At 41.1% G+C, this 21125-nt stretch overlaps 1 long non-coding RNA gene across 1 annotated transcript in view; it reads left to right on the top strand.

The window, feature by feature from the left end:
* LOC122557710 overlaps nt 1-19980 on the top strand; it is a 71517-nt gene extending 51537 nt beyond the window's left edge. The window contains exons 3-4 of the long non-coding RNA XR_006313922.1: nt 16730-16860; nt 18652-19980. This is a non-coding gene — a long non-coding RNA (uncharacterized LOC122557710). The remainder of the gene's footprint in view (nt 1-16729; nt 16861-18651) is intronic.
* The last annotated feature ends 1145 nt before the right edge of the window (nt 19981-21125 follow it).

Below are 21125 nucleotides of genomic sequence, written 5' to 3'. Positions count from 1 at the left end.
AATGATAACCCACGTGAAAGGTTCTTCAAATGCAGGATTTGGCAACAAAGGGGCTGGTTTTATTACCACCTGTGGCTTACCTACCATTTGACATGTATGACATGTACAGCAAAATGTAACCACATCCTTGTGCATTCCAGACAAATGGAAATGTTTTGGGACTTTAGCCTGAGTCTTTCGTACCCCTAGCTGACCTCCCATAGGTATTTCATGTGCTACCCGTAACACCCTCTGCCTGTGTGCTATCGGCAACACAATCAGGTGCACTTCGGCCCCTGCCTCCTCCAAACTAACCTGCCGAGGTCTCCATTTCTATCTTGGAATTCTATCTTTCAGATAATAACCCTCAGGAATATTCTCTGCCTCCTTTTCAGAGTGCACATCCACGTATTTTTTTTTATCGCCTTGTCTTTCTGTTGCAAGTTCCTTAGCCCATCAAAACTAAACTAAACACTTCTGTCTGACCCTCTGCCTGTTCAGATTTTCCACCACCATTACATCAAACAGGCTGTCCGCTAGCTGAACCTTAACTCCTTCATCTTTCTTCTTAGTTTTTGCTTCATGCTGTGATTTATGATAGTGGGATCTGGTTACTACACAAGCTGTGAAAATCCCAGGATATTTCTATTTTAACTCTTCAGTGTCTTGGTCTTACTTGGGCTTCTCCACAACAAGGGGTGTCACTCCCACCTTGGATCATGCCAAATCATTCCCAAGAACAAACTGGATTCCTGGAACTGACACTCTGTCAATCACTTCCATTATTACTTCCCCAATCTTGAGTTGGCACTCCATCCTGATCTTACATGAGGGAACGCTAAATTTCTCTCCATCTATTGCACAAATTACTACACTCTTGGGTAACAGATTAGAAAGAGTGCAAAGCTTAAAAATGTGTTGCTGGAAAAGCGCAGCAGGTTAGGCTGATTCCTGAAGAAGGGCTTATGCCCGAAACATCGATTCTCCTGTTCCTTTGATGCTGCCTGACCTGCTGCGCTTTTCCAGCAACACATTTTTAAGCTCTGATCTCCAGCATCTGCAGTCCTCACTTTCTACTGGAAAGAGTGCAAGTTCACTCATTTTTTACTATCAGCGACTGGTTAGATCCTGTATCTCTCAAAATTATAACTTCTTGTCCTTCTCCTCCTGTTCTTTCTGAGTAAACTTTACCCACAGAGATGATTTTTTTATCAACATCAGCTACTAACTCCACACCCAGCCCCTGTCTAGGCCATGCACTCTCCTGCAGCTCCTGGGCTCTTCTTGGTGTTTCCTTTACTAGTTTCACTAATGCCACTGGTTTAGCTTCTTTTACAACATCTTTTCCCACAACACCTTTCTTTAATGACCAGCACTGTGACTTGACGTGTCTCACCTTCCAGCAGTGAAAACATCCTTTCCCAGTGCCCTTCTTTATGTTTCTAAACTGCTGTCCATATGCTTCTGGTACTAATTCATCAGCACTTAAAAATAGCCTGTTTGACCTCTATGCAATCTCTGACCCCTCATCTGACAGTGCAGCAAATACCTCACAAGCTCTGCCTAGCAGTTTAGTCTGAACTAGCATTACCCATAAATCCTTGGACCACTCCATCTGCCGACCCAAGTTTTAAAATGAAATAAAGAAGGCTTCAACATTTTTGTCATCAAAATGTGACAGAGTTTTGACATATTTGTATATATCACTACCTTCTCTTTTAATCTCCATCCTGTTACCTTGACTTTGGTGACTATGTTGCAACTTCTCCAGTTTAAATTCTCTCTCTTTTTGTCTCTCCTTTCTTCTCTCTCTCTTTGTTCAGCAATAACCCTTTTCTCTCTCTCTTTTTCCTGTCTCTCTCTCTCTCTCATCTCTCTCTTTCTCTTTCTTCTCTCTCTGTCTTTCTTCCCTCTCTTTCTCTTTCCCTCTCCCTTTGTTAATCTTCTAACTCCATTTTTCTCAATTGTAATTTTAGATTTCCTACCTCTGCTGCACTTGTCTGTTTCTCTGATACACCTAAGTGTTTGAGTTTCAGCTTTACTTTTGTCCTTGGTTAAACCCAAATCTAACTTCTTTGCTAATTTTAAAAGTAAAGCCTTTTTTTCCCTTCTAAACTTTTTTGGCAAATTTGAGAATCACCTTCAAATCCCAGAACCTCTTTAGAAATTTTAAGAGCCATTTCTCTCACTTTTAATTTAACTAACCACAAGTCACCGAAATTAAACAAATTGTCTCACCTACATTTTATTTAAAGATCTAGGACACTAACCTGCAAGTGTTTAAATCTACTGGGCTTTTTATGTACTCCAAATCTATTCAAATCTGTCCAAATCTCAGACTGGATCTGTCTAAACCTATCCAAATCACGAATCCGAGACCCAAACTGTTCAAATTCCAGTGTCCTGCCCTGTTACGACACGGGGTAAACCCCTCTGCGAATTAAAACCAGCCACACAGAAAAGATTAACCCTGTGCTGTAATCTGTTAAAATTCAAGAGGCAAAAAACTATCCCAGAGTCACTATTTAAAGTAAATATTAACAATTTTAAAACCAATAGCTATTTATAACTCCTTTCTCTCAAACCTGTCTTTTACCTCCACTCTACAATACTAGTCGGATAAAAAAAATCCTGATTAAGATTTACAAAAAGAACATATTCACATTTCAAAACCAGTTAACTTTGCCAATTCTCCTTTGTAGATTCTCTCCAGGTCGGCCTCAATGTTCTGCTGCACATTCCCTCGCAGCCAGGTAGCTTTCAGAGGGCTCTTCAGCTAGCAGTCTATATTTGTTGGTCTTTGGCAGTTAAGGCCATAAGACCATAAGACATAGGAGTGGAAGTTAGGCCATTTGGCCCATCAAGTCCACTCTGCCATTTAATCATGGCCGATGGGCATTTCAACTCTACTTACTTGCACTCTCCCTGTCGCACTTAATTCCTTGCAAGATCAATAATTTATCGATCTCTGGCTTGAAGACATTTAATGTCCCGGCCTCCATTGCGCTCTGTGGCAATGAATTCCACAAGCCACCACTCTCTGGCTGGAGAAATGTCTCCTCATTTCCGTTCTAAATTGACCCCCTCTAATTCTAAGGCTGTGCCTATGGGTCCTAGTCTCCCCTCCAAACGGAAACAACTTCCCAGCGTCCACCCTTTCTAAGTTTCTATTAGACCTCCCCTCAACTTTCTAAACTTTAATGGATATAATCCCAGGATCCTCAGCTGTTCATCATTCATCACCATTCCAGGGATCATCTGTGTAAGCCTCCGCTTTACATGCTCCAGTGCCAGTGTATCCTTCCTGAGATGTGGGGCCCAAAATTGGACACAGTATTCTAAATGGGGCCAAACTAATTATAGTTAGTCTCAGAAGCACATCACTGCTTTTATATTCCAACCCTCTTGAGATAAATGACAACATTACATTCACTTTCTTAATCACAGACTCAACCTGCAAGTTAACCTTTAGAGTATCCTTGACTAGCACTCCCAGATCCCTTTGTACTTTGGCTTTATGAATTTTCTCACCATTTAGAAAATAGTCAATGCCTGTATTCTTTTTTCCAAAGTGCAAGACCCTGAATTTCATCAGCCATTTCCTGGGCCACTCTGCTAAACTGTCTAAATCTTTCTGCAGCCTCCCCACCTCCTCAGTACTACCTGCCTGTCCACTTTGTATCATTGGCAAACTTTGCCAGAATGTCCCCAGTCCTTTCATCCAGATCATTAATATAAAAAGTGAACAGCTGCAGTGCAAACACTGAATACTGCGGGACACCACTGGTCACTGGCTGCCGTTCTGACAAAGAACCTTTTATCCCAACTCTTTGCCTTCTGTCAGACAGTGTTGTGGAGAAAATATAGAGAATCACCAGGAGACGCAGAGAGTTCTTCAAGAAGTAGGTCCTTTATTTGCAAACAAAAAACCGTGACACTGAGAAAGCAGGTTTTTGAATGCCCATGAACCTCAGGGTCCATGGATCTTTATTTTTTTTATCATGTTTCTGTTAGCTTATCAGCATGTCCAACGATATTAATCAAAGTACCTCACTCTATCTACACAATAAACCAGTGATGTTAGTTCCCATTATCTCTTTAGTTGTACATTCTACTTAATGTTATTCTAATGTCATAGTTAGATATTTATTGCTAACTCTGCTACACTGATCTTCTATTCCAGACTAACCTGTCATGATAGATATTTAGCTGAGAGAAAGTGAGGGCTGCAGATGCTGGAGATCAGAGCTGAAAATGTGTTGCTGGAAAAGCGCAGCAGATCAGGCAGCATCCAAGGAACAGGAGAATCGACGTTTCGGGCATAAGCCCTTCTTCAGGAGTTCCATCTATTACACTAGTCTCCTGTCTCAAGCTGACTCTACTAACTATTAATTAGATATTTTAATATCATGCCCAAATATGTATTGTCGCAATCTTGTCATAATAACAGTTAACAGAGAAACTTACTTTATTACTTGTGTTATCTCATTTCGCCATAATGACTTTTCAGCCTTAACCTTACTCTGCTAATTAGTGTAAGAGCATTCCACTATTCTTATCCCATCCGGCCTCCACAGACCACAGATTGCCAGTGGTCTTCATGCTTTAACCCTTCCCATGCTTTCATGTTCTTTATTTTCCATAACAGTAAATCCTTAATTCTTGCCCGTAGTTTGCCTCAAATACCATGAGCCCTCACCTAACTCAGCAGCCACCCTTGAGACACCTTATCAAAGGCCTTTTGGAAGTCCAGATAGATAACATCCACCGGGTTTCCCTGGTCTAACCTACTTGTTACCTCTTCAAAGAATTCTAACAAGTTTGTCAGGTATGACCTCCCCTTACCAAATCCATGCTGTCTTGTTCTAATTGACCCTGCACTTCCAAGAATTTAGAAATCTCATCCTTACCAATGGATTCTAGAATTTTACCTACAACCGAGGTTAGGCTAATCAGCCTATGATTTTCCATCTTTTGTCTTGATACTTTCTTGAACAAAGGGGTTACAATAGCAATTTTCCAATCATCTGGGATTTTCCCTGACTCCAGGGATTTTTTGAAAGATAACAACCAACCACTCCACTATTTCCTCAGCCACCTCCCTCAGAACTCTAGGATGTAGCCCATCCGGGCCAGGAGATTAATCAATTTTTAGCCCTTTTAGCTTTTCTAACACTTTGTCTTTTGTAATGGCTACCATATTCAACTCTGCCCCCTGACTCTCCTTAATTGTTGGGATATTACTCATGTCTTCCACTGTGAAGACTGACGCAAAGTACTTATTACGTTCTTCAGCTATGTCCTTATCTCCCAGCACTAGCCTTCCAGCATCAGTTTGGAGTGGCCCAAAGTCTATTTTTGCCTCTTGTTTGTTTCTTATGTATTGAAAGAAACTTTTACTATCATTTCTAATATTACTGGCTAGCCTACCTTCTTATTTGATCCCCTCCTTCCTTATTTCTCTCTTTGTTAACCTCTGTTTGTTTTTGTAGTCTTCCCAATCTTCTGATTTCCCAGTGGTCTTGGCCACTTTATAGGCTCTCTCTTTCTCTTTGATGCATTTCCTGACTTCCTTTGTCAGCCATTCTACCCCCCACCCCTGTACTGTGTCCTCAATTACACCCAGAAACTCCTGCCATTGTTGGTCTACTGTCTTCCCCACTGGGCTCTTCTTCCAGTCAATTTTCATCAGTTCCTCTCTCATGCCCCTCTAACTGTTTAAAATGTTCAATTGTATACCCCAGAACATTGCATCTTTTCATTAGTTTTAATTTTATTAAAATATTAAATTCAAATTTGATTGGATTTTGGTATCTTAGGGCATAATTTAAACTGATTGGCTGAATTTGAATTAGTTTTTGTTTCATGGCAACCCAGCTGCTACTATTTGTTTTGACCAATTGTTACATTATTACATTGTTCAGGACTCTGTCTGTTGTCAGTCTTTGCTAGCTTTTCAACTCTCTTAAATGTATATTATACCTCTATACCTTCATAACAGACTAAAGGAGTGTGGTCAAATACTTCTCACCTGCCTTGATGAGTGTGACTTCAACACCACTCAAAAAACTTGATATCACCGAAGAACCCCAGCTTCTCCATGATCTTTAACAACATTAAACAAGCTCTCCTGTTTGCACTGCTGGAAGCAGCCCACAAAGAACCAGCAGATTCATTGGATTTCATTTGACATCCACCTTATCAGTATCTGACGTCATGAAGTTTCAGGTAGTCTATGCACTACAATACACTACGCATTGCTTCCTCTGCAGAAGTAAGCCAAGTCACTTTCTTTTTTCTCTGGATTTGAATTATTTCAAATGATAGTAAACCTTTGGATTGAATTTTTCGATTCTTTTGATCAATCATCTGTGGCCATTCAAACACAATACTATTTCCTTAATATCTTACCACATAGCCACTCAAATTCTTGTTCTTATTGACAGCCATTAAGCTGCTTTCAGATGATCAGTAATTAGAATCTTTATTTGGAAAGCCCACCACTCTATTACACTTCAGTGACAATATCTGAACATCCATTACCATTTAAGTGCTGCATTTATTACCATAACAAAACATTCAATACTAAACTACCCGTCAATTAAGCATTCATGAATAATGCATGAACTATTGATCAATAACCAATCAATTTCTTTACCTCTTGTGCCACAACCTTTACTGTATGGCAGTCCTGAAATACATATCCACATAGGGAGGTTTAGCTTGGTTTGAACAGCCAGCTTAATTAAAAATGAATTTTTTTTAAAAGCTACAATAGTGCTTACACAGACTCATAATACTTGATAGGTTTATAAAGAACTCACACTTTGAGTGTCACCATGGCAATATGAAGGAAAACGCATCTGGTTCAAGGTTTTTTGACTAAGTTTCGAGAAAGCATCATCACTTACTTTCTTGGACTTGCTGTTTTACAGCAGAGAAGCTGTTCATCTAGTTTGTACTGTCTCTTTGCTGAAGCCCTGCAAAAATTATCTCTTCATTAGTTGCATTGCTGTTTGTGAAAACTTGTTGTTTTGCATTCCCAACACTACAGCACTTAACTATAAGAACAGAAAATGCTGAAAACATATAACATGTCAGGCAGCATCGGTGGAGAGAGGGACAGTTTTTTCTCAGTTTTGTTTCAGGGTGAGATGACCTTTCATCAGAACTGAAGATTGAAATGAAAGAATTTTGAAGCTTTTGAAGTGGTAGGTGTGCAGGGAGAACAATGGAGCAGGTCTGTCACAGGTTGGATGCCAGAGGAGATTCAATAACATAGACTACATGATGTAACAAGCAATTTTGCTTTGAACCTCACTCTAATATAGCAGGTCAAGAACAGAAAGGGAGCAAAGTGGAGAATTAAAATGACACAATAAAAAGAAGCTCAGTGTATGCTTCTGAACTGAAGGGGTTGCTCCACAAAGAAGCCACACAGTTTGTGATTGATTCCTCCCAGAAATCTGCTGCTAACATGAAACAGACTATTTTCTGGATAGTGATTGTAGCAAGTTCCCTGATTGGGGTTGTTAATCTGGTCCAATCAGGGAGCCCTGGCTGACAGATAAAAAGCGGAGTGTTACGCGGGTGTCCTCCCCCTTTCTCTCGGGGATCTGGGGTGGAGGGTGATGCACGCAGCAGTGCCCTGCAACCGCAGGTTGCGGTGGTTCACGGACTCCCAGCCCAACTGCTTGTTCTGTGGTGCTATGGAGTCCGTGGACCACGTGTATATGGGGTGTGGGCGTTTGCACTCCCTTTTTGATTTCCTTAAAAACCTTCTCCTCTGTTTTTGGCTGCACTTCAGTCCCACGCTCCTGATCTTTGGGCACCCGGTACAGAGGGAGGAGGGCAGGTCTGAAGACCTCCTCGTGGGTCTGCTCCTGGGCCTGGCCAAGCTGGCCATCAACAGGTCCAGGCAGCAGGCCGTGGAGGGGGTCGTTAGGGCCGACTGCCTGCCCCTCTTCCGCGGTTATGTTAGAGCCCGGGTGTCCTTGGAGAAGGAGCACGCGGTGTCCACCAACACCCTGGAGTTGTTCAGGGAGAGGTGGGCGCCGCAGGGAGTGGAGTGCATCATTTCTCCCTCCAACTCTATTTTGATTTAATCCCTGCCCTCCCCTTCACTGTTTGATCACAAAGGTGCTTGCCATTGACCTTGACAAAGCTGAGAAATCTAGCAAAAATCTGTGGTAGGAATTTGGAAGCTTCTGCATGTTTGAATACATGAATTTGGAAGCTTCTGCATTGCAACAATCATTATTGGGGATTCCCTTTGTTGAACTGTCAAGCTGTCAGCCAATCACATTATGCAAATTTACAACATAAAATTTACTTATTTCCAACTCTATTTTGATTTAGTCCCTCCCCTCCCCTTCATTGTTTTGATCACACAGCACTGTCCCTTGCTGTGAAGGGCAGTGTTTGTCACTGGCCACCTGGGTGTTTTCCTATCTTCCTGGTGGTGGAATTTGAATAAAGATTTGTGCACTTTGTGTCTTTCACTGTGTCTCACACCTGCACACACACACCATGGGTTCTGGGGATAAAATAAGCACTACCGCACTTAGGTGGTATTGTGGGGGTTAAAAGGAAAAAAAAAGAAGTGTTAAGGGCAGTGTTTGTCACTGAAAAAAAAAGAATATAAAGGGGAGTGTTCCGGGTGTCCTTGGAGAAGGAACACGCGGTGTCGACCAATACCCTGGGGAAAGAAAAACAGGAGTGTTGCAGGGCGTGGAGTGCATTATTTCTCCCTCCAACTCTATTTTGTTTTAGTCCCTACCCTCCCCTTCACTTTTTTGATCACACAGCACTGCCCTTTTGGGTGTTTTCCTATCTTCCTGGTGGTGGAATTTGAATAAAGATTCGTGCACTTTGTGTCTTTCACAGTGTCTTACACCTGCACACACACACCATGGGTGCTGGGGATAAAATAAGCACTACCGCACTTAGGCGGTAGTGTGGGGGTGAAAGGGGAAAAAAAAGGAAAGAACAAAAAAAAAATAAAATAAATATAAAAAAAAGAAAAAAGGAAAAAAAAAAACAGTAGTGTTCTCCCAGCCCAACTGCTTGTTCTGTGGCGCTGTGGAGTCCGTGGACCACGTGTATATTGGGTGTGGGCGTTTGCACTCCCTTTTTGGTTTTCTGAAAAACCTTCTCCTCTGTTTTTGGCTGCACTTCAGTCCCACGCTCCTGATCTTTGGGCACCCGGTACGGAGGAAGGAGGGCAGGTCTGAAGACCTCCTCGTGGGTCTGCTCCTGGGCCTGGCCAAACTGGCCATCAACAGGTCCAAGGCAGGGGCCATGGAGGGGGTCGTTAGGGCCGACTGCCTGCCCCTCTTCCGCGGTTATGTTAGAGCCCGGGTGTCCTTGGAGAAGGAATACGCGGTGTCCACCAACACCCTGGAGTTGTTCAGGGAGTGGTGGGTGCCACAGGGAATGGAGTGCATCATTTCTCCCTCCAACTCTATTTTGATTTAGTCCCTACCCTCCCTTCACTGTTTTGATCACACAGCACTGCCCTTTGATGTGAAGGGCAGTGTTTGTCACTGGCCACCCGGGTGTTTTCCTATCTTCCTGGTGGTGGAATTTGAATAAAGATTCGTGCACTTTGTGTCTTTCACTGTGTCTCCCACCTGCACACACACACCATGGGTGCTGGGGATAAAATAAGCACTACCGCACTTAGGTGGTAGTGTGGGGGTTAATAAAAAAAAGAGAGAAAAAAAAAGAAACAATGCACCTACCCTCCCCTTCACTGTTTTGATCACACAGCACTGCCCTTTGATGTGAAGGGCAGTGTTTGTCACTGGCCACCCGGGTGTTTTCCTAAAAAAAAAAGAAAAAAGAGAAGAAAAAAAAAGAAACAATGCACCCACCCTCCCCTTCACTGTTTTGATCACACAGCACTGCTCTTTGATGTGAAGGGCAGTGTTTGTCACTGGCCACCCGGGTGTTTTCCTATCTTCCTGGTGTTGGAATTTGAATAAAGATTTGTGCACTTTGTGTCTTTCACTGTGTCTCACACCTGCACACACACACCATGGGTGCTGGGGATAAAATAAGCACTACCGCACTTAGGTAAAAATAGAAAGAAAAGAAAAGAAAAAAAAAAAGAAACAATGCACCTACCCTCCCCTTCACTGTTTTGATCACACAGCACTGCCCTTTGATGTGAAGGGCAGTGTTTGTCACTGGACACTTGGGTGTTTGCCTATTGTGAGTGTATGTGCAAGGACTCTCCTTAAGAAAAAAAAAGAAAAAGCGGAGTGTTACGCGGGAGTCCTCCCCCTTTCTCTCGGGGATCTGGGGTGGAGGGTGCTGCACGCAGCAGTCCCCTGCAACCGCAGATTGCGGTGGTTCACGGACTCCCAGCCCAACTGCTTGTTCTGTGGTGCTGTGGAGTCCGTGGACCATGTATATATTGGGTGTGGGCGTTTGCACTCCCTTTTTGATTTTCTGAAAAACCTTCTCCTCTGTTTTTGGCTGCACTTCAGTCCCACGCTCCTGATCTTTGGGCACCCGGTACGGAGGAAGGAGGGCAGGTCTGAAGACCTCCTCGTGGGTCTGCTCCTGGGCCTGGCCAAACTGGCCATCAACAGGTCCAGGCAGCGGGCCGTGGAGGGGGTCGTTAGGGCCGACTGCCTGCCCCTCTTCCGCGGTTACGTTAGAGCCCGGGTGTCCTTGGAGAAGGAGCACGCGGCGTCGACCAACACCCTGGAGTTGTTCAGGGAGAGGTGGGCGCCGCAGGGAGTGGAGTGCATCATTTCTCCCTCCAACTCTATTTTGATTTAGTCCCTACCCTCCCCTTCACTGTTTTGATCATACAGCACTGCCCTTTGATGTGAAGGGCAGTGTTTGTCACTGGCCACCCGGGTGTTTTCCTATCTTCCTGGTGGTGGAATTTGAATAAAGATTCGTGCACTTTGTGTCTTTCACTGTGTCTCACACCTGCACACACACACCATGGGTAAAAAAAAAAGAGGAGTGTCAGATATTTTGACACTCTGAGAACTGGCTCTGAGGGAGCTGGACCAGTGTCAAGGACATTCCATGTATAAATAAACACATGACTTGGTGACAGGATACTGACCTTTGTGGAATTATTTCACCTGATCATCACAGGAGATATTTCTAGTTAAACCATCAAGTTAGGATGGACAACAAATGGTGGTCTTGCCAGCTATATCCACATCCCAGCAAAAAATAAGAGAAAAAAAATGTTTTTTGCTCTATGACATGAGATCAAACATGCCTGCTAGTTTCGTAAATTTAAGGAGGTTGATAGCTGCAAAATTCATCATAGGTGGTCACTTACACAGCAGAGCTAGCCACGGAATGTAATGAAGAAGGCTCATTCTCACTGGTAATTTGCAATATGTTATGACAGAATAAATATCTGCCTCGCAACCAACATCCATATCCCCTGAAATAAGTTATAAAACACTTGAGCACATAGTGCAAGCTGACAGTTGGGACATTTTTGAGAGAGTGCAGCCTTATCAGCAATGTCATTTTTTGGATGAGACATTAAACTGAGACCCTTCCTGCACAGTCAGATAGATGTCAAAAATCTGAATACAATATTTAAAGGGGAAGGGGAGTTCTCCCTGGTGGCCTGAGCCAATATTTCTCCTTAACCAAAATGAATAAAACAGAGTATCTGGTCAATGTATTATTGCTGTCTCAGAATCCTTACCATGTGAAAATCATCTGGAATTTAGGGTAAATAGACAAGGTCTTTTCCCTGGGGTGGGGGAGTCCAGAACTAGAGGGCATAGGTTTAGGGTGAGAGGGGAAAGATATAAAAGAGACCTAAGGGGCAACTATTTCAGTCAGGGTGGTGTGTGTGTGGAATGGGCTGCCAGAGGAAGTGGTGGAGGCTAGTGTGAATGCAACATTGAAAAGGCATCTGGATGGGTATATGAATAGGAAGGGTTAGGAGGGATATGGGCCGAGTGCTGGCAAGTGGGACTAAATTGGGTTGGGATATCTGGTCGGCATGGCCAGGTTGGACCAAAGGGTCTGTTTCCATGCTGTACATCTCTATGACTCTATAAATCTAGAATGAAAAATTGAAAATTGAAAATTGAAAATTGCTTGCCATACATTACAGCACTTAAACACTTCATCAGCTCTAAAGCTTTCTGGGTCATTCTGAGATTGTCAAAATAATTACTCAGAAACACAAAACAGAGATCAATTGATATGTGGTGCAACAATATTTAAAACATATTCAATGTTGAGTGCTCTGACTGTTCAACTGTTAAAGTGCCATGTTTCCAATCAGATACTTATATGTTCAGATCTCTGTCTTGCCTGCTAACAGTTCCCACTTGGTACCAACCAGAGCAGAGGAAAAATATGTTCAATCATTATTATTCAGCTGATCTTCTCCTATTCTCATTTCCTTTGTTTGCTTCAGATAGATTATTTGGTTGTTTATTGTCTTGTCTTTTGTGAGAGCTTGCTGTGCACTTATTAACTACTGTGTTTTGCACATTCTGATATAGACTACTCAGCGGCTGGACAGCTAGTTTGCCATCCATAGTGATGCCAACAGTATGAGTTCAATTCCTGTACCACCTGTGATTACCACAAAGGTCCCTTCTCCTCAACCTCTGCCATCTTCTGAGGTGTGGTGACCCTCAGTTAGACCACCTCTCTGCCATAACAAATCAGCCCTATGGTTCTCTGTAACTATGGCAACTTTACAAATTTTGAAAAGCATTTTTCTGCTTGAAAGGCACTTATGGATATCCCTAATTTCCCCCACATTCACTATAAAAGGTCAACAGTATAGTTCACCATTACTCCTGTGATGAAGTTTCAGCCTAGATTAGGTACTTGTCAGTCATTGGGCTTCAAATCCATAATAATATGTAAACTGTGAGTGCAAGCAACTGATCCAAGCAAGCATTAAAGAACAATTCACAAGAGAGATCTCTCTTACTGTGATAAATCAGGTGTTATCTTTCAAATCTCTTGTATTCCATTACCTGATGACCCCTCTGTCACATTCCACAAACTATGTATGTTGATATAGTAACCTTATGTTTCAACAGAGAAACTCTGGCATAATATCTTTGTTTGAGTTGTATAAATAACTTTCAAGGTGAAATCAATTGAATAATTAGTGAAACGCATAGGTTACCGAATTTCACACGCAAATAAATTTAGAAAATATATCACCATCTTGGAACTTTCCCAAATCATTTAGCATCAAAATCTTGGTTGCTGCTTAAGATCATTTGTTTGCTTTACAAGAACTACTTTGTCAACAATCACAGCAAATCATTATCACAACTGAGTCTCAGATTTATTTTTGAATATACTGAACAAAACTCTTTCTCTATTCACCAGACGTGACTTTGAAACATTCTCTTTGAAGCAAGAAGAATAACTTGTCCTTATTCCGCACATTGATCATACTCAGCAAATTTCTTGAACGAGTTGTATTCTGTGTTTAACATGAAGAAAGAAGACATATATATGTAAGGTGTTTCACTACCAATGAAGGCATTTTGATGCGTTGTAGTGTCAGAAATATGACAGCCAATTTTTTGCATGCAAAACACTCACAAATAACAATGAAGATCATCCATTTTCTAAATGCTGTTAGCTAAGAGTTAGGGGTGGGAAAGCACTGATGCTCTTTTGCAAAATAGAGCCATGAGGCCATTTGCATCAAAGCAGAAAGATCCTCAGATTAATGTTTCATCTGAAAGATGGTACTTCTGATAATTCTTGGATTCAAGTCTCCAGAGCTTAAAGCCTACTGTCTTTTAACTCAGAGCTAAGAGTGTTAATACTAAGTCATAGTTAAGAACTAAGAACAGGAAGTTGATGGTGCAAAACTATCCCAAATGAGTTAACGTTTGATAAAAATAATCGGAAAGTCAGTACATAACCTTATGGTAAGTCGTAGGGAATTTAAGACTGAGGTGAGGACGTGTTTTTTGACGTTAGAGGATGATAAATCTTTGGAATTCTCTACATAGATGCATTGACAGTTCAATCACAAAGCAAGTTAAAGATGGTAAACATTAGATTTCTGAAGACTAATGATGTCAACCGATATGGAAATCTTGTGGGAAAGATGCATTGAGGTGGATGACCAATCTGGATCAAACTGATTGATGGAGTTAGCTTGATGTCTCCTGTTTCTATGCTTTTAAAAATAAAGAATTAGAAGGATATGTTGAGAGAGTGAGATGATGTAGACATGGAAGGAGGCTTGGAATGGAAGATATGCACCAACGTGTCCTAACTGGGTTGAACAGACTGCTCTTTGTAATTTGTAATTCTTTACAGGTGGAGCAGTGGCAAGGCAGCACGGTAGTCTATTAAAATGACATATATGATAAGCAAGGAAGCAGAGCTACAGTATTTATGTAGGAAGGAATGAATGCTGAGACACTGTAGAAAGAATTTGTACACAAAGGACGCGATTCATACAGCATTCATATGGTGAGATCTCAAATAATAAAAGAAGTCAAATCATAATTAACGAGAGTGAAATAAAAGTAAACATATGTAAATGGAATAACAAGATGAGTAGTGCTAAAAACATGATGTTGGCTGCTTCTAATTATTTTCTTTACATGTTCAGAATTTCATATTTAATTAAATGTTCAGATCTTTTCTTCAGTTATATAGAGTATAAAAGTCAAAGTATGATGGAACACTGTGTGCGGTTATGGGTTCTACACAATGGTAACAATTTTCAGGTAATAAAGGGTGTAGAGCATACGTTAACTATAATGTTCTCAAAGATGAGGAAATACAAAGAAAGTATTGAAAATAGGGAATCTCATTGAGGAACCTCATATCATGTCTGAGAGGACCTTTCTGTAATTTGTTGGCAAATCACACTTTGTGGAGGTGCTGTTGAAAAAGGAGAAAAAGGACTGATAAATGTTTTAGAGAAGACAGGCTAAAAATGAAATAGAGGTAAGATGAATTGATCATTGATGATGTGCACGAGGTGTGAAACATGGGTCTGGTTCCACCAAAACACGGAGTCTGAGAGTGATCTGGTACAGGCTAGGCTAACAGCCTCTGGATGGAATTTTCTTGTCAGCAATGGGGAAACAGGAAAGTTTGATCTTGCAGGATGAAAATCATTTGATGTGTAAGGAAAGTAGTGAAGAGATATGGCATCATCAGCATTGAGGTAGAAGATGGCCCATCACTTATAGGTGATGACAAGGAAGGAAAACTCTGCTGCCTGTGTCCCAACTTGCACCATGTCCTGTTCACCCATCAGCACTAATTCAGTGGTCTCCATTAGCTCTATAAATCGAGAACAGTATTTTAAAATTCTCTTCTCTCTTTGCCAATCTCCATGAAATTGTCCTGCCATATCTCTGTATCCATCTTCCCTACAAGGAAAAGGGGTCTTATCTACACCTTTTGACATATCTGCATTTCTCCAGATTTGATCTCTTGGGCCTGCTTGATTTCTTTTGCTCCAGCAGAGGCAACTGTGCCTTCAACTGCCTGGGGACTCAACTCTAGATCTCCAACTAAACCTCTCCAACTCTCTATCTTCTATTGAGGTGCTGCTAGAAACTTATCTTTTTGATCAAGGTTTTTTGTCACTGCGCTATTGTCTTTTGTCAGTGCCAAATTTTGTTGGTTAAGGCTCCAGGGAAGCATTGTAGTGTATTTTGCTACTTGAAAAATATTACATAAATGGAAGTTTTGGTTGTTGAAAAAGAGGAAGAATGCTTGGTAATGATAGATGCTTGGAGAAGTTAGATTTTAGATTGCTAGAAACTTATCTTTATGATCAAGTTTTTTTGTCACTGCGCTATTGTCTTTTGTCAGTGCCAAATTTTGTTGGTTAAGGCTCCAGGGAAGTATTGTAGTGTATTTTGCTACTTGAAAAATATTACATAAATGGAAGTTTTGGTTGTTGAAAAAGAGGAAGAATGCTTGGTAATGATAGATGCTTGGAGAAGTTAGATTTTAGATTAGATTACATTACAGCGTGGAAACAGGCCCCGGCCCAACAAGTCCACACCGACCCGCCGAAGCGTAACCCACCCACACCCCTACATTTACCCCTTACCTAACACTACGGGCAATTTAGCATGGCCAATTCACTTAACCTGCACATCTTTGGACTGTGGGAGGAAACCGGAGCACCCAGAGGAAACCCACACAGACACAGGGAGAACATGCAAAAGCCACACAGTCAGTTGCCTGAGGCGGGAATTGAACCGGGGTATCTGGTGCTGTGAGGCAGCAGTGCTAACCACTGTGCCACCGTGCCACCCACAAGTTAGGACACGTTCCAAGATAGAACAGTCATGGCTGATGACAACTGATATATATGGATGCAGGAAAGTGCCACACTAAGGATACATTTAGTTCAAATGAGTCAATAGATAGATTAATGAGAGCAACATTAGTGTGAGTGCATTATATAATATTATTCATATGTCATTCAAATGATCATCATTATCTATTTTCTTCTTGAAAAAAAACCCAAAATATATAGCATGAAATTAAGGTTTCCCACACTGTTTCTGAGCCTTTGAGTGTTGAAAATTTATTCCCAGGACTGCTGTGAGCAAGAGCCAGAATAAAAATCATAAGAGCATTAACATGGTGCATTTTTGTTTGTCATTCAGGAAACACTTTTGGCAATTGTTTAGAAACTTTCTAAGTGAGAGAAAAATATTGTACCACTGGCAGTCAAAAGTCATTCAACTGGGTAACAAAGAATCTACCTCATTTCCGATAGGTTCAGGAAGGCGGAGCTCTGAATGTCAAGTGACCAATGGCCAGGTGTTTGGACGGGAATGTGACGATATCTTCTGGACGCATCCAAATAGAATTGGCAAACATGGAATAGTGACTCTGGCTCTATGAAGTGTAAGTAATGCTAAAAAAAAGTAAGGAGCAAGATAAGATCGTTTTTTTTTTACAGTGGCTGCAATTCCGTTACAGGAGCTGAAAGCGAAATATTCCCAGTGGTGGCAAATGAATTGACCAGCGTTCAGGTAGCCATCCATTTAAAGGACAGCAGCCTGCTACCAACATTCCACCCACCCACCACCACCAACTCCCCCCAACCCCAAGAGATGGCAGCAGCTGAGAATTCACAGTTCTTTCAGTTTTTGTTGTGTTGCACCTGTTGGGTTTAATGTCAAACTTAAGGTTTCCCTTTGCACAATAGTTGCAATTGATAGTTGTTGAGTCCATTCAATAACACAGAACTGCAGCTGTCTAGACTGGTCTGGTTACATTTTAATGCACTATTAATCCCATTTCCCTTCTTGAAATCGATGGAAATTCAACTGAGTCTATCCACTCCTTATCTTGCAATGCAGCCTTTTTAAATGTGCTCACCTCTGCTTTGCGATGCCACTCCTAAATCAGAAAGAAATTAAGATAAACTTAAAATGCTGAATTAAAAATCAATTGATTCAGAATGCATCGAACAGATTGAACTCTGACCCATGTTGATGCTCTAATTACATAAATCCTTCATCCCATTCAACTAATATAGTCCTTTCATAATTCTATTGCTTCAGCTGCTTGTCTATTGTCAGAACAATGCTGTGTCAGCAGTTTTTGCCGATCTAGTGAGCAATGTACTGTGATTATGGATGATGATGGTAAAAAAAGAAAAACCATGTGACTGGGAGTGTAATTGGATGAAAAATGCACGGACTCAACAGGCTGGAAGGGATTCACTATTTGCAACATAAGCAAACCTTTGACTGGACTTTACCAAAGCTAGTTAGATACTGAGATGTCCGGCCTGTCCTCATAATTAACATGGTCATATCACTTGTGGGTGCCACATTACATTGTGCATGCATTGGAGAGAGTGAATAAAAGACTTCAGCTATGAGAATACATTGAAGAAATTCTTGGAGAAAACAAGCGAATTTGATAAATGGTTTCAAAATCATGAGCAGGTTTGAATAGAATAGGTAAGAAGTTATCCCCATTTGAAAAGAAGAAAAGATTGAGGTGGCGGAGATTTAAAGTGATGTGCAAAAGGAGCAACGATGATATAAGAAAAATATCTTTTTCTCAGTGAGTAGTGAGGGTACAGAATCATTACCTGGAAATGTGGTCGAGGCAGGTTCAGCTGAGGCAATTGCTTATTTGGATAGAAATGATGTACAGAGATATAGGGAAAAAGCAGGAGATTGACACGAGATAATAGAACCAGTGCAGGCATATTGTGCTGAATAGCCTCTTTCTGCACTGTGACAATTCTCTCGTTCAGTGATATTAGAGTCCAAAACATTGAGGCTTCAAATCCTATCACGGACCTGAGTACAAAAGCTAGAGATCCTTTGCTGCCATTTCGAAGAAGCTTTTCTCTCCAGTGCCCAGGCCAATATTTTTTCCATAAACGACATCCCAAAAAAGTACACTTTTCTCATTTATTCATATGATGCGAGCTTTGCTGGCAACACTGACATTTATTGCCCAAGCTAAGGTGTTGATGAGCTACCACATTGAAATGTTGCAGTCTATCTAGTGTAGGTACACCTACAGCACTTTTAGGTAGGGAGTACCAAGTTTTTGTTCACCCAGCAACGATGAGGGAATAAAAGAGATATAGTTCCAAATTATGATTTCACATGGCTTGGAGGGCAACTTGAAGATAGTGTTCCTATGCATCTGCTGTTCTTTTTCTTCTAGGTGTCAGAGGTCTTGAATTCAGGAATTGAAGTTGAAGGAAACATGGGGACTTGTGGAAATCAATTGTGCCTGAACAATACATCCAGGCAGCATCTGAGAAGCAAGACAGTCAATGTTTTGGGCATGACCCGTCTTTATGACTTTCTCTTGAAGAATGAAGACTGAGGATCTGTTAGAGATCCTTAAAACTATTAAGTATTTCAATAAGGTGGGTGTAGAGAAGATGTTTACAATGGTTGACCAAACTTGAAGGCCTCAAATAATAGTTGGTCACTAGTAAATCCAATAAAAATGCAGAAAAAAATATTATTATCAAGAGAATGGTGAGAATGTAGAACTCACTAATACAAAGAATGGTTGAGGCAAAAGGCATGGATGCATTTAAAAGGAAAATAAATATTTGAAAGAGAATGGAATAAGACGTTTGATGGGGATAGTTGTGAAGAGGCTCAAGTGGAGCATAAACAATAGCATGGATTATTTGGGCCAAGTGGACTGTTCCTAGACTATGAATACTTTGTAAAGTCAAACTGGCTGTCTACGGTGATACAGGCTCCTAATACTGAGCCACAGCTATGTATAAAGCTAACAAACACACAAGCAATGGCAGATAAGAAAAGATCCTTTGATCCAATATGTCTCACACATATAACACTCCTACCTCACCATGTTATCACGTGAGAAATGTGAAATACTAGGAGTAAATCCAGGCTATTTTGGGGATTAAAAAATATGAAATTCCTCTCTGATACCTGGATGCATTTTAAACTGGTCGAAGTGGTGATTTTATAACAATTGTTTAATTTTACTTGTAGTTAAAATGTTCTTTTACAAAGCAACGAATTCGTATTCTTTGGCTTTTCTCCCATACAGTTTAAAAATGACAAAACTGCCAGCCAGTTAATTAATGTAAGTATATGTTGGGGCTGGATTATAAGGGCAACAGTCTAGTTTTTATAATTCTATGACAGAAACAGCACTTTTCCAGATCGTTCATGCTCTATTTTGTCCACTAGGTGGTTCTGTTGAATGATCAAAATAGCACCCGCTATTGTTATGAAACACAGAATCTAAAACGGAAATAGAAATTGCTGGAGAAATTTGGCAGGTCTGGCAGCATCTATGGAGGGAAAGGAGAGTTAACATTTTGAGCCTAGTGTTCAGAGTTCAGGCCTAAAGAAGGCCTGAAACATTAACTCTGCTTTCGCTCCTCAGATGTTGGCACCTCATATTAGTAGAATGGCATAACTACTGTGGATTTTAATTTTGTGATCCAGTAACCTGGGTTGTGCCCACACCATCTTCATGATGATAAGAAGCAAACAGGTAAGGGCATATTAGTTGTGGTATTAGGAACAAATAGGCAAGCAAAGAACCTGGAAGTGTTTGCTGTCTCATATTTAAAACTGTGCTGAATTGACTAAACTAGTGAACATATTCCCTGCTGCAGTGAGTGATTGACTGTTGCAATGTAAATAATAATGCTCATCAGTTCTATGTGCGTTCAGGTTACCAGTTGCATCACTGCAACACCCTCACCAACACAACAATGACAGTCGGGTGGTTAAAAAAAACTATTATATATTTCACAGCATTAGACTTCACAGACAATAAGCTTTTTAAAGGTCATCATTGTTGCTCAGTGGGAAAGATGGCAGATATTTTTGTGCACAGCACAATCCCATGAGCAGTGATGTGAAATCGCCCAGATGTTCTTTTCTTCAGTGTTGGTTGAATGATAAATATCTGGTGAAAGCGATGCTGTAGTTGTATGGTTCAAACCCTGGTTCAATGAAGAGTCCGAGAGAGTATGCATGAAGACCAATCATACTTAACAATCTACTTGATAGATCTCCAACACAGGACTACTTGCAAGCTAAACAGCAAAACCAGCAAGTGATAGACAGACCCAAGCAATTACACAACCAATGGATCAGATCTAAGTTCTGCGGTCTGGCCACATCCAGTCATAAATGGTGAGGATCAATTAAACAGCTCACTTGAGTAAGAAGATCCCAGAGATATCCTCATCCTCAATGATGGGAGAGCCTCACACATCAGTGCAAAAGATAAGGCTGAAGCATTTGCAACAATCTTCAGCCTGAAGTGATGAGTGGATCATCTATTTTAGACTCCTTCAATGTCCCCAGCTTTACAAATACCAATATTCAGCTAATTCAACTGTGTGTGAGATGAAGAAATGGCTGAAGGTATTTGATTCTACAAAGCCTATGGACCCTGAAAATATTCTGGCAACAATATTAAAGGTAGATGCTCCAGAACTTGCCACACCCTCATCCAGGCCCAAACATCTTCAGCTGCTTCATCAATGGCCTTCTTTCCATCATAAGGTCAGAAGTGGGACTGCTCAACAATGATGTACAATGTTCAACACCATTCACAACTCCTCAGGTACTGAAACAGGCCATGTCCAAATTCAGCAAGGCTTGGATAGTATCTAGATTTGGGCTGAA

Source organism: Chiloscyllium plagiosum, chromosome 16 (genome assembly GCF_004010195.1).
Source record: "Chiloscyllium plagiosum isolate BGI_BamShark_2017 chromosome 16, ASM401019v2, whole genome shotgun sequence".
NCBI classification, from domain to species: domain Eukaryota; kingdom Metazoa; phylum Chordata; class Chondrichthyes; order Orectolobiformes; family Hemiscylliidae; genus Chiloscyllium; species Chiloscyllium plagiosum.
Note: the sequence above shows the minus strand (reverse complement) of the source record. Positions and strands in the feature narration are given on the sequence as shown.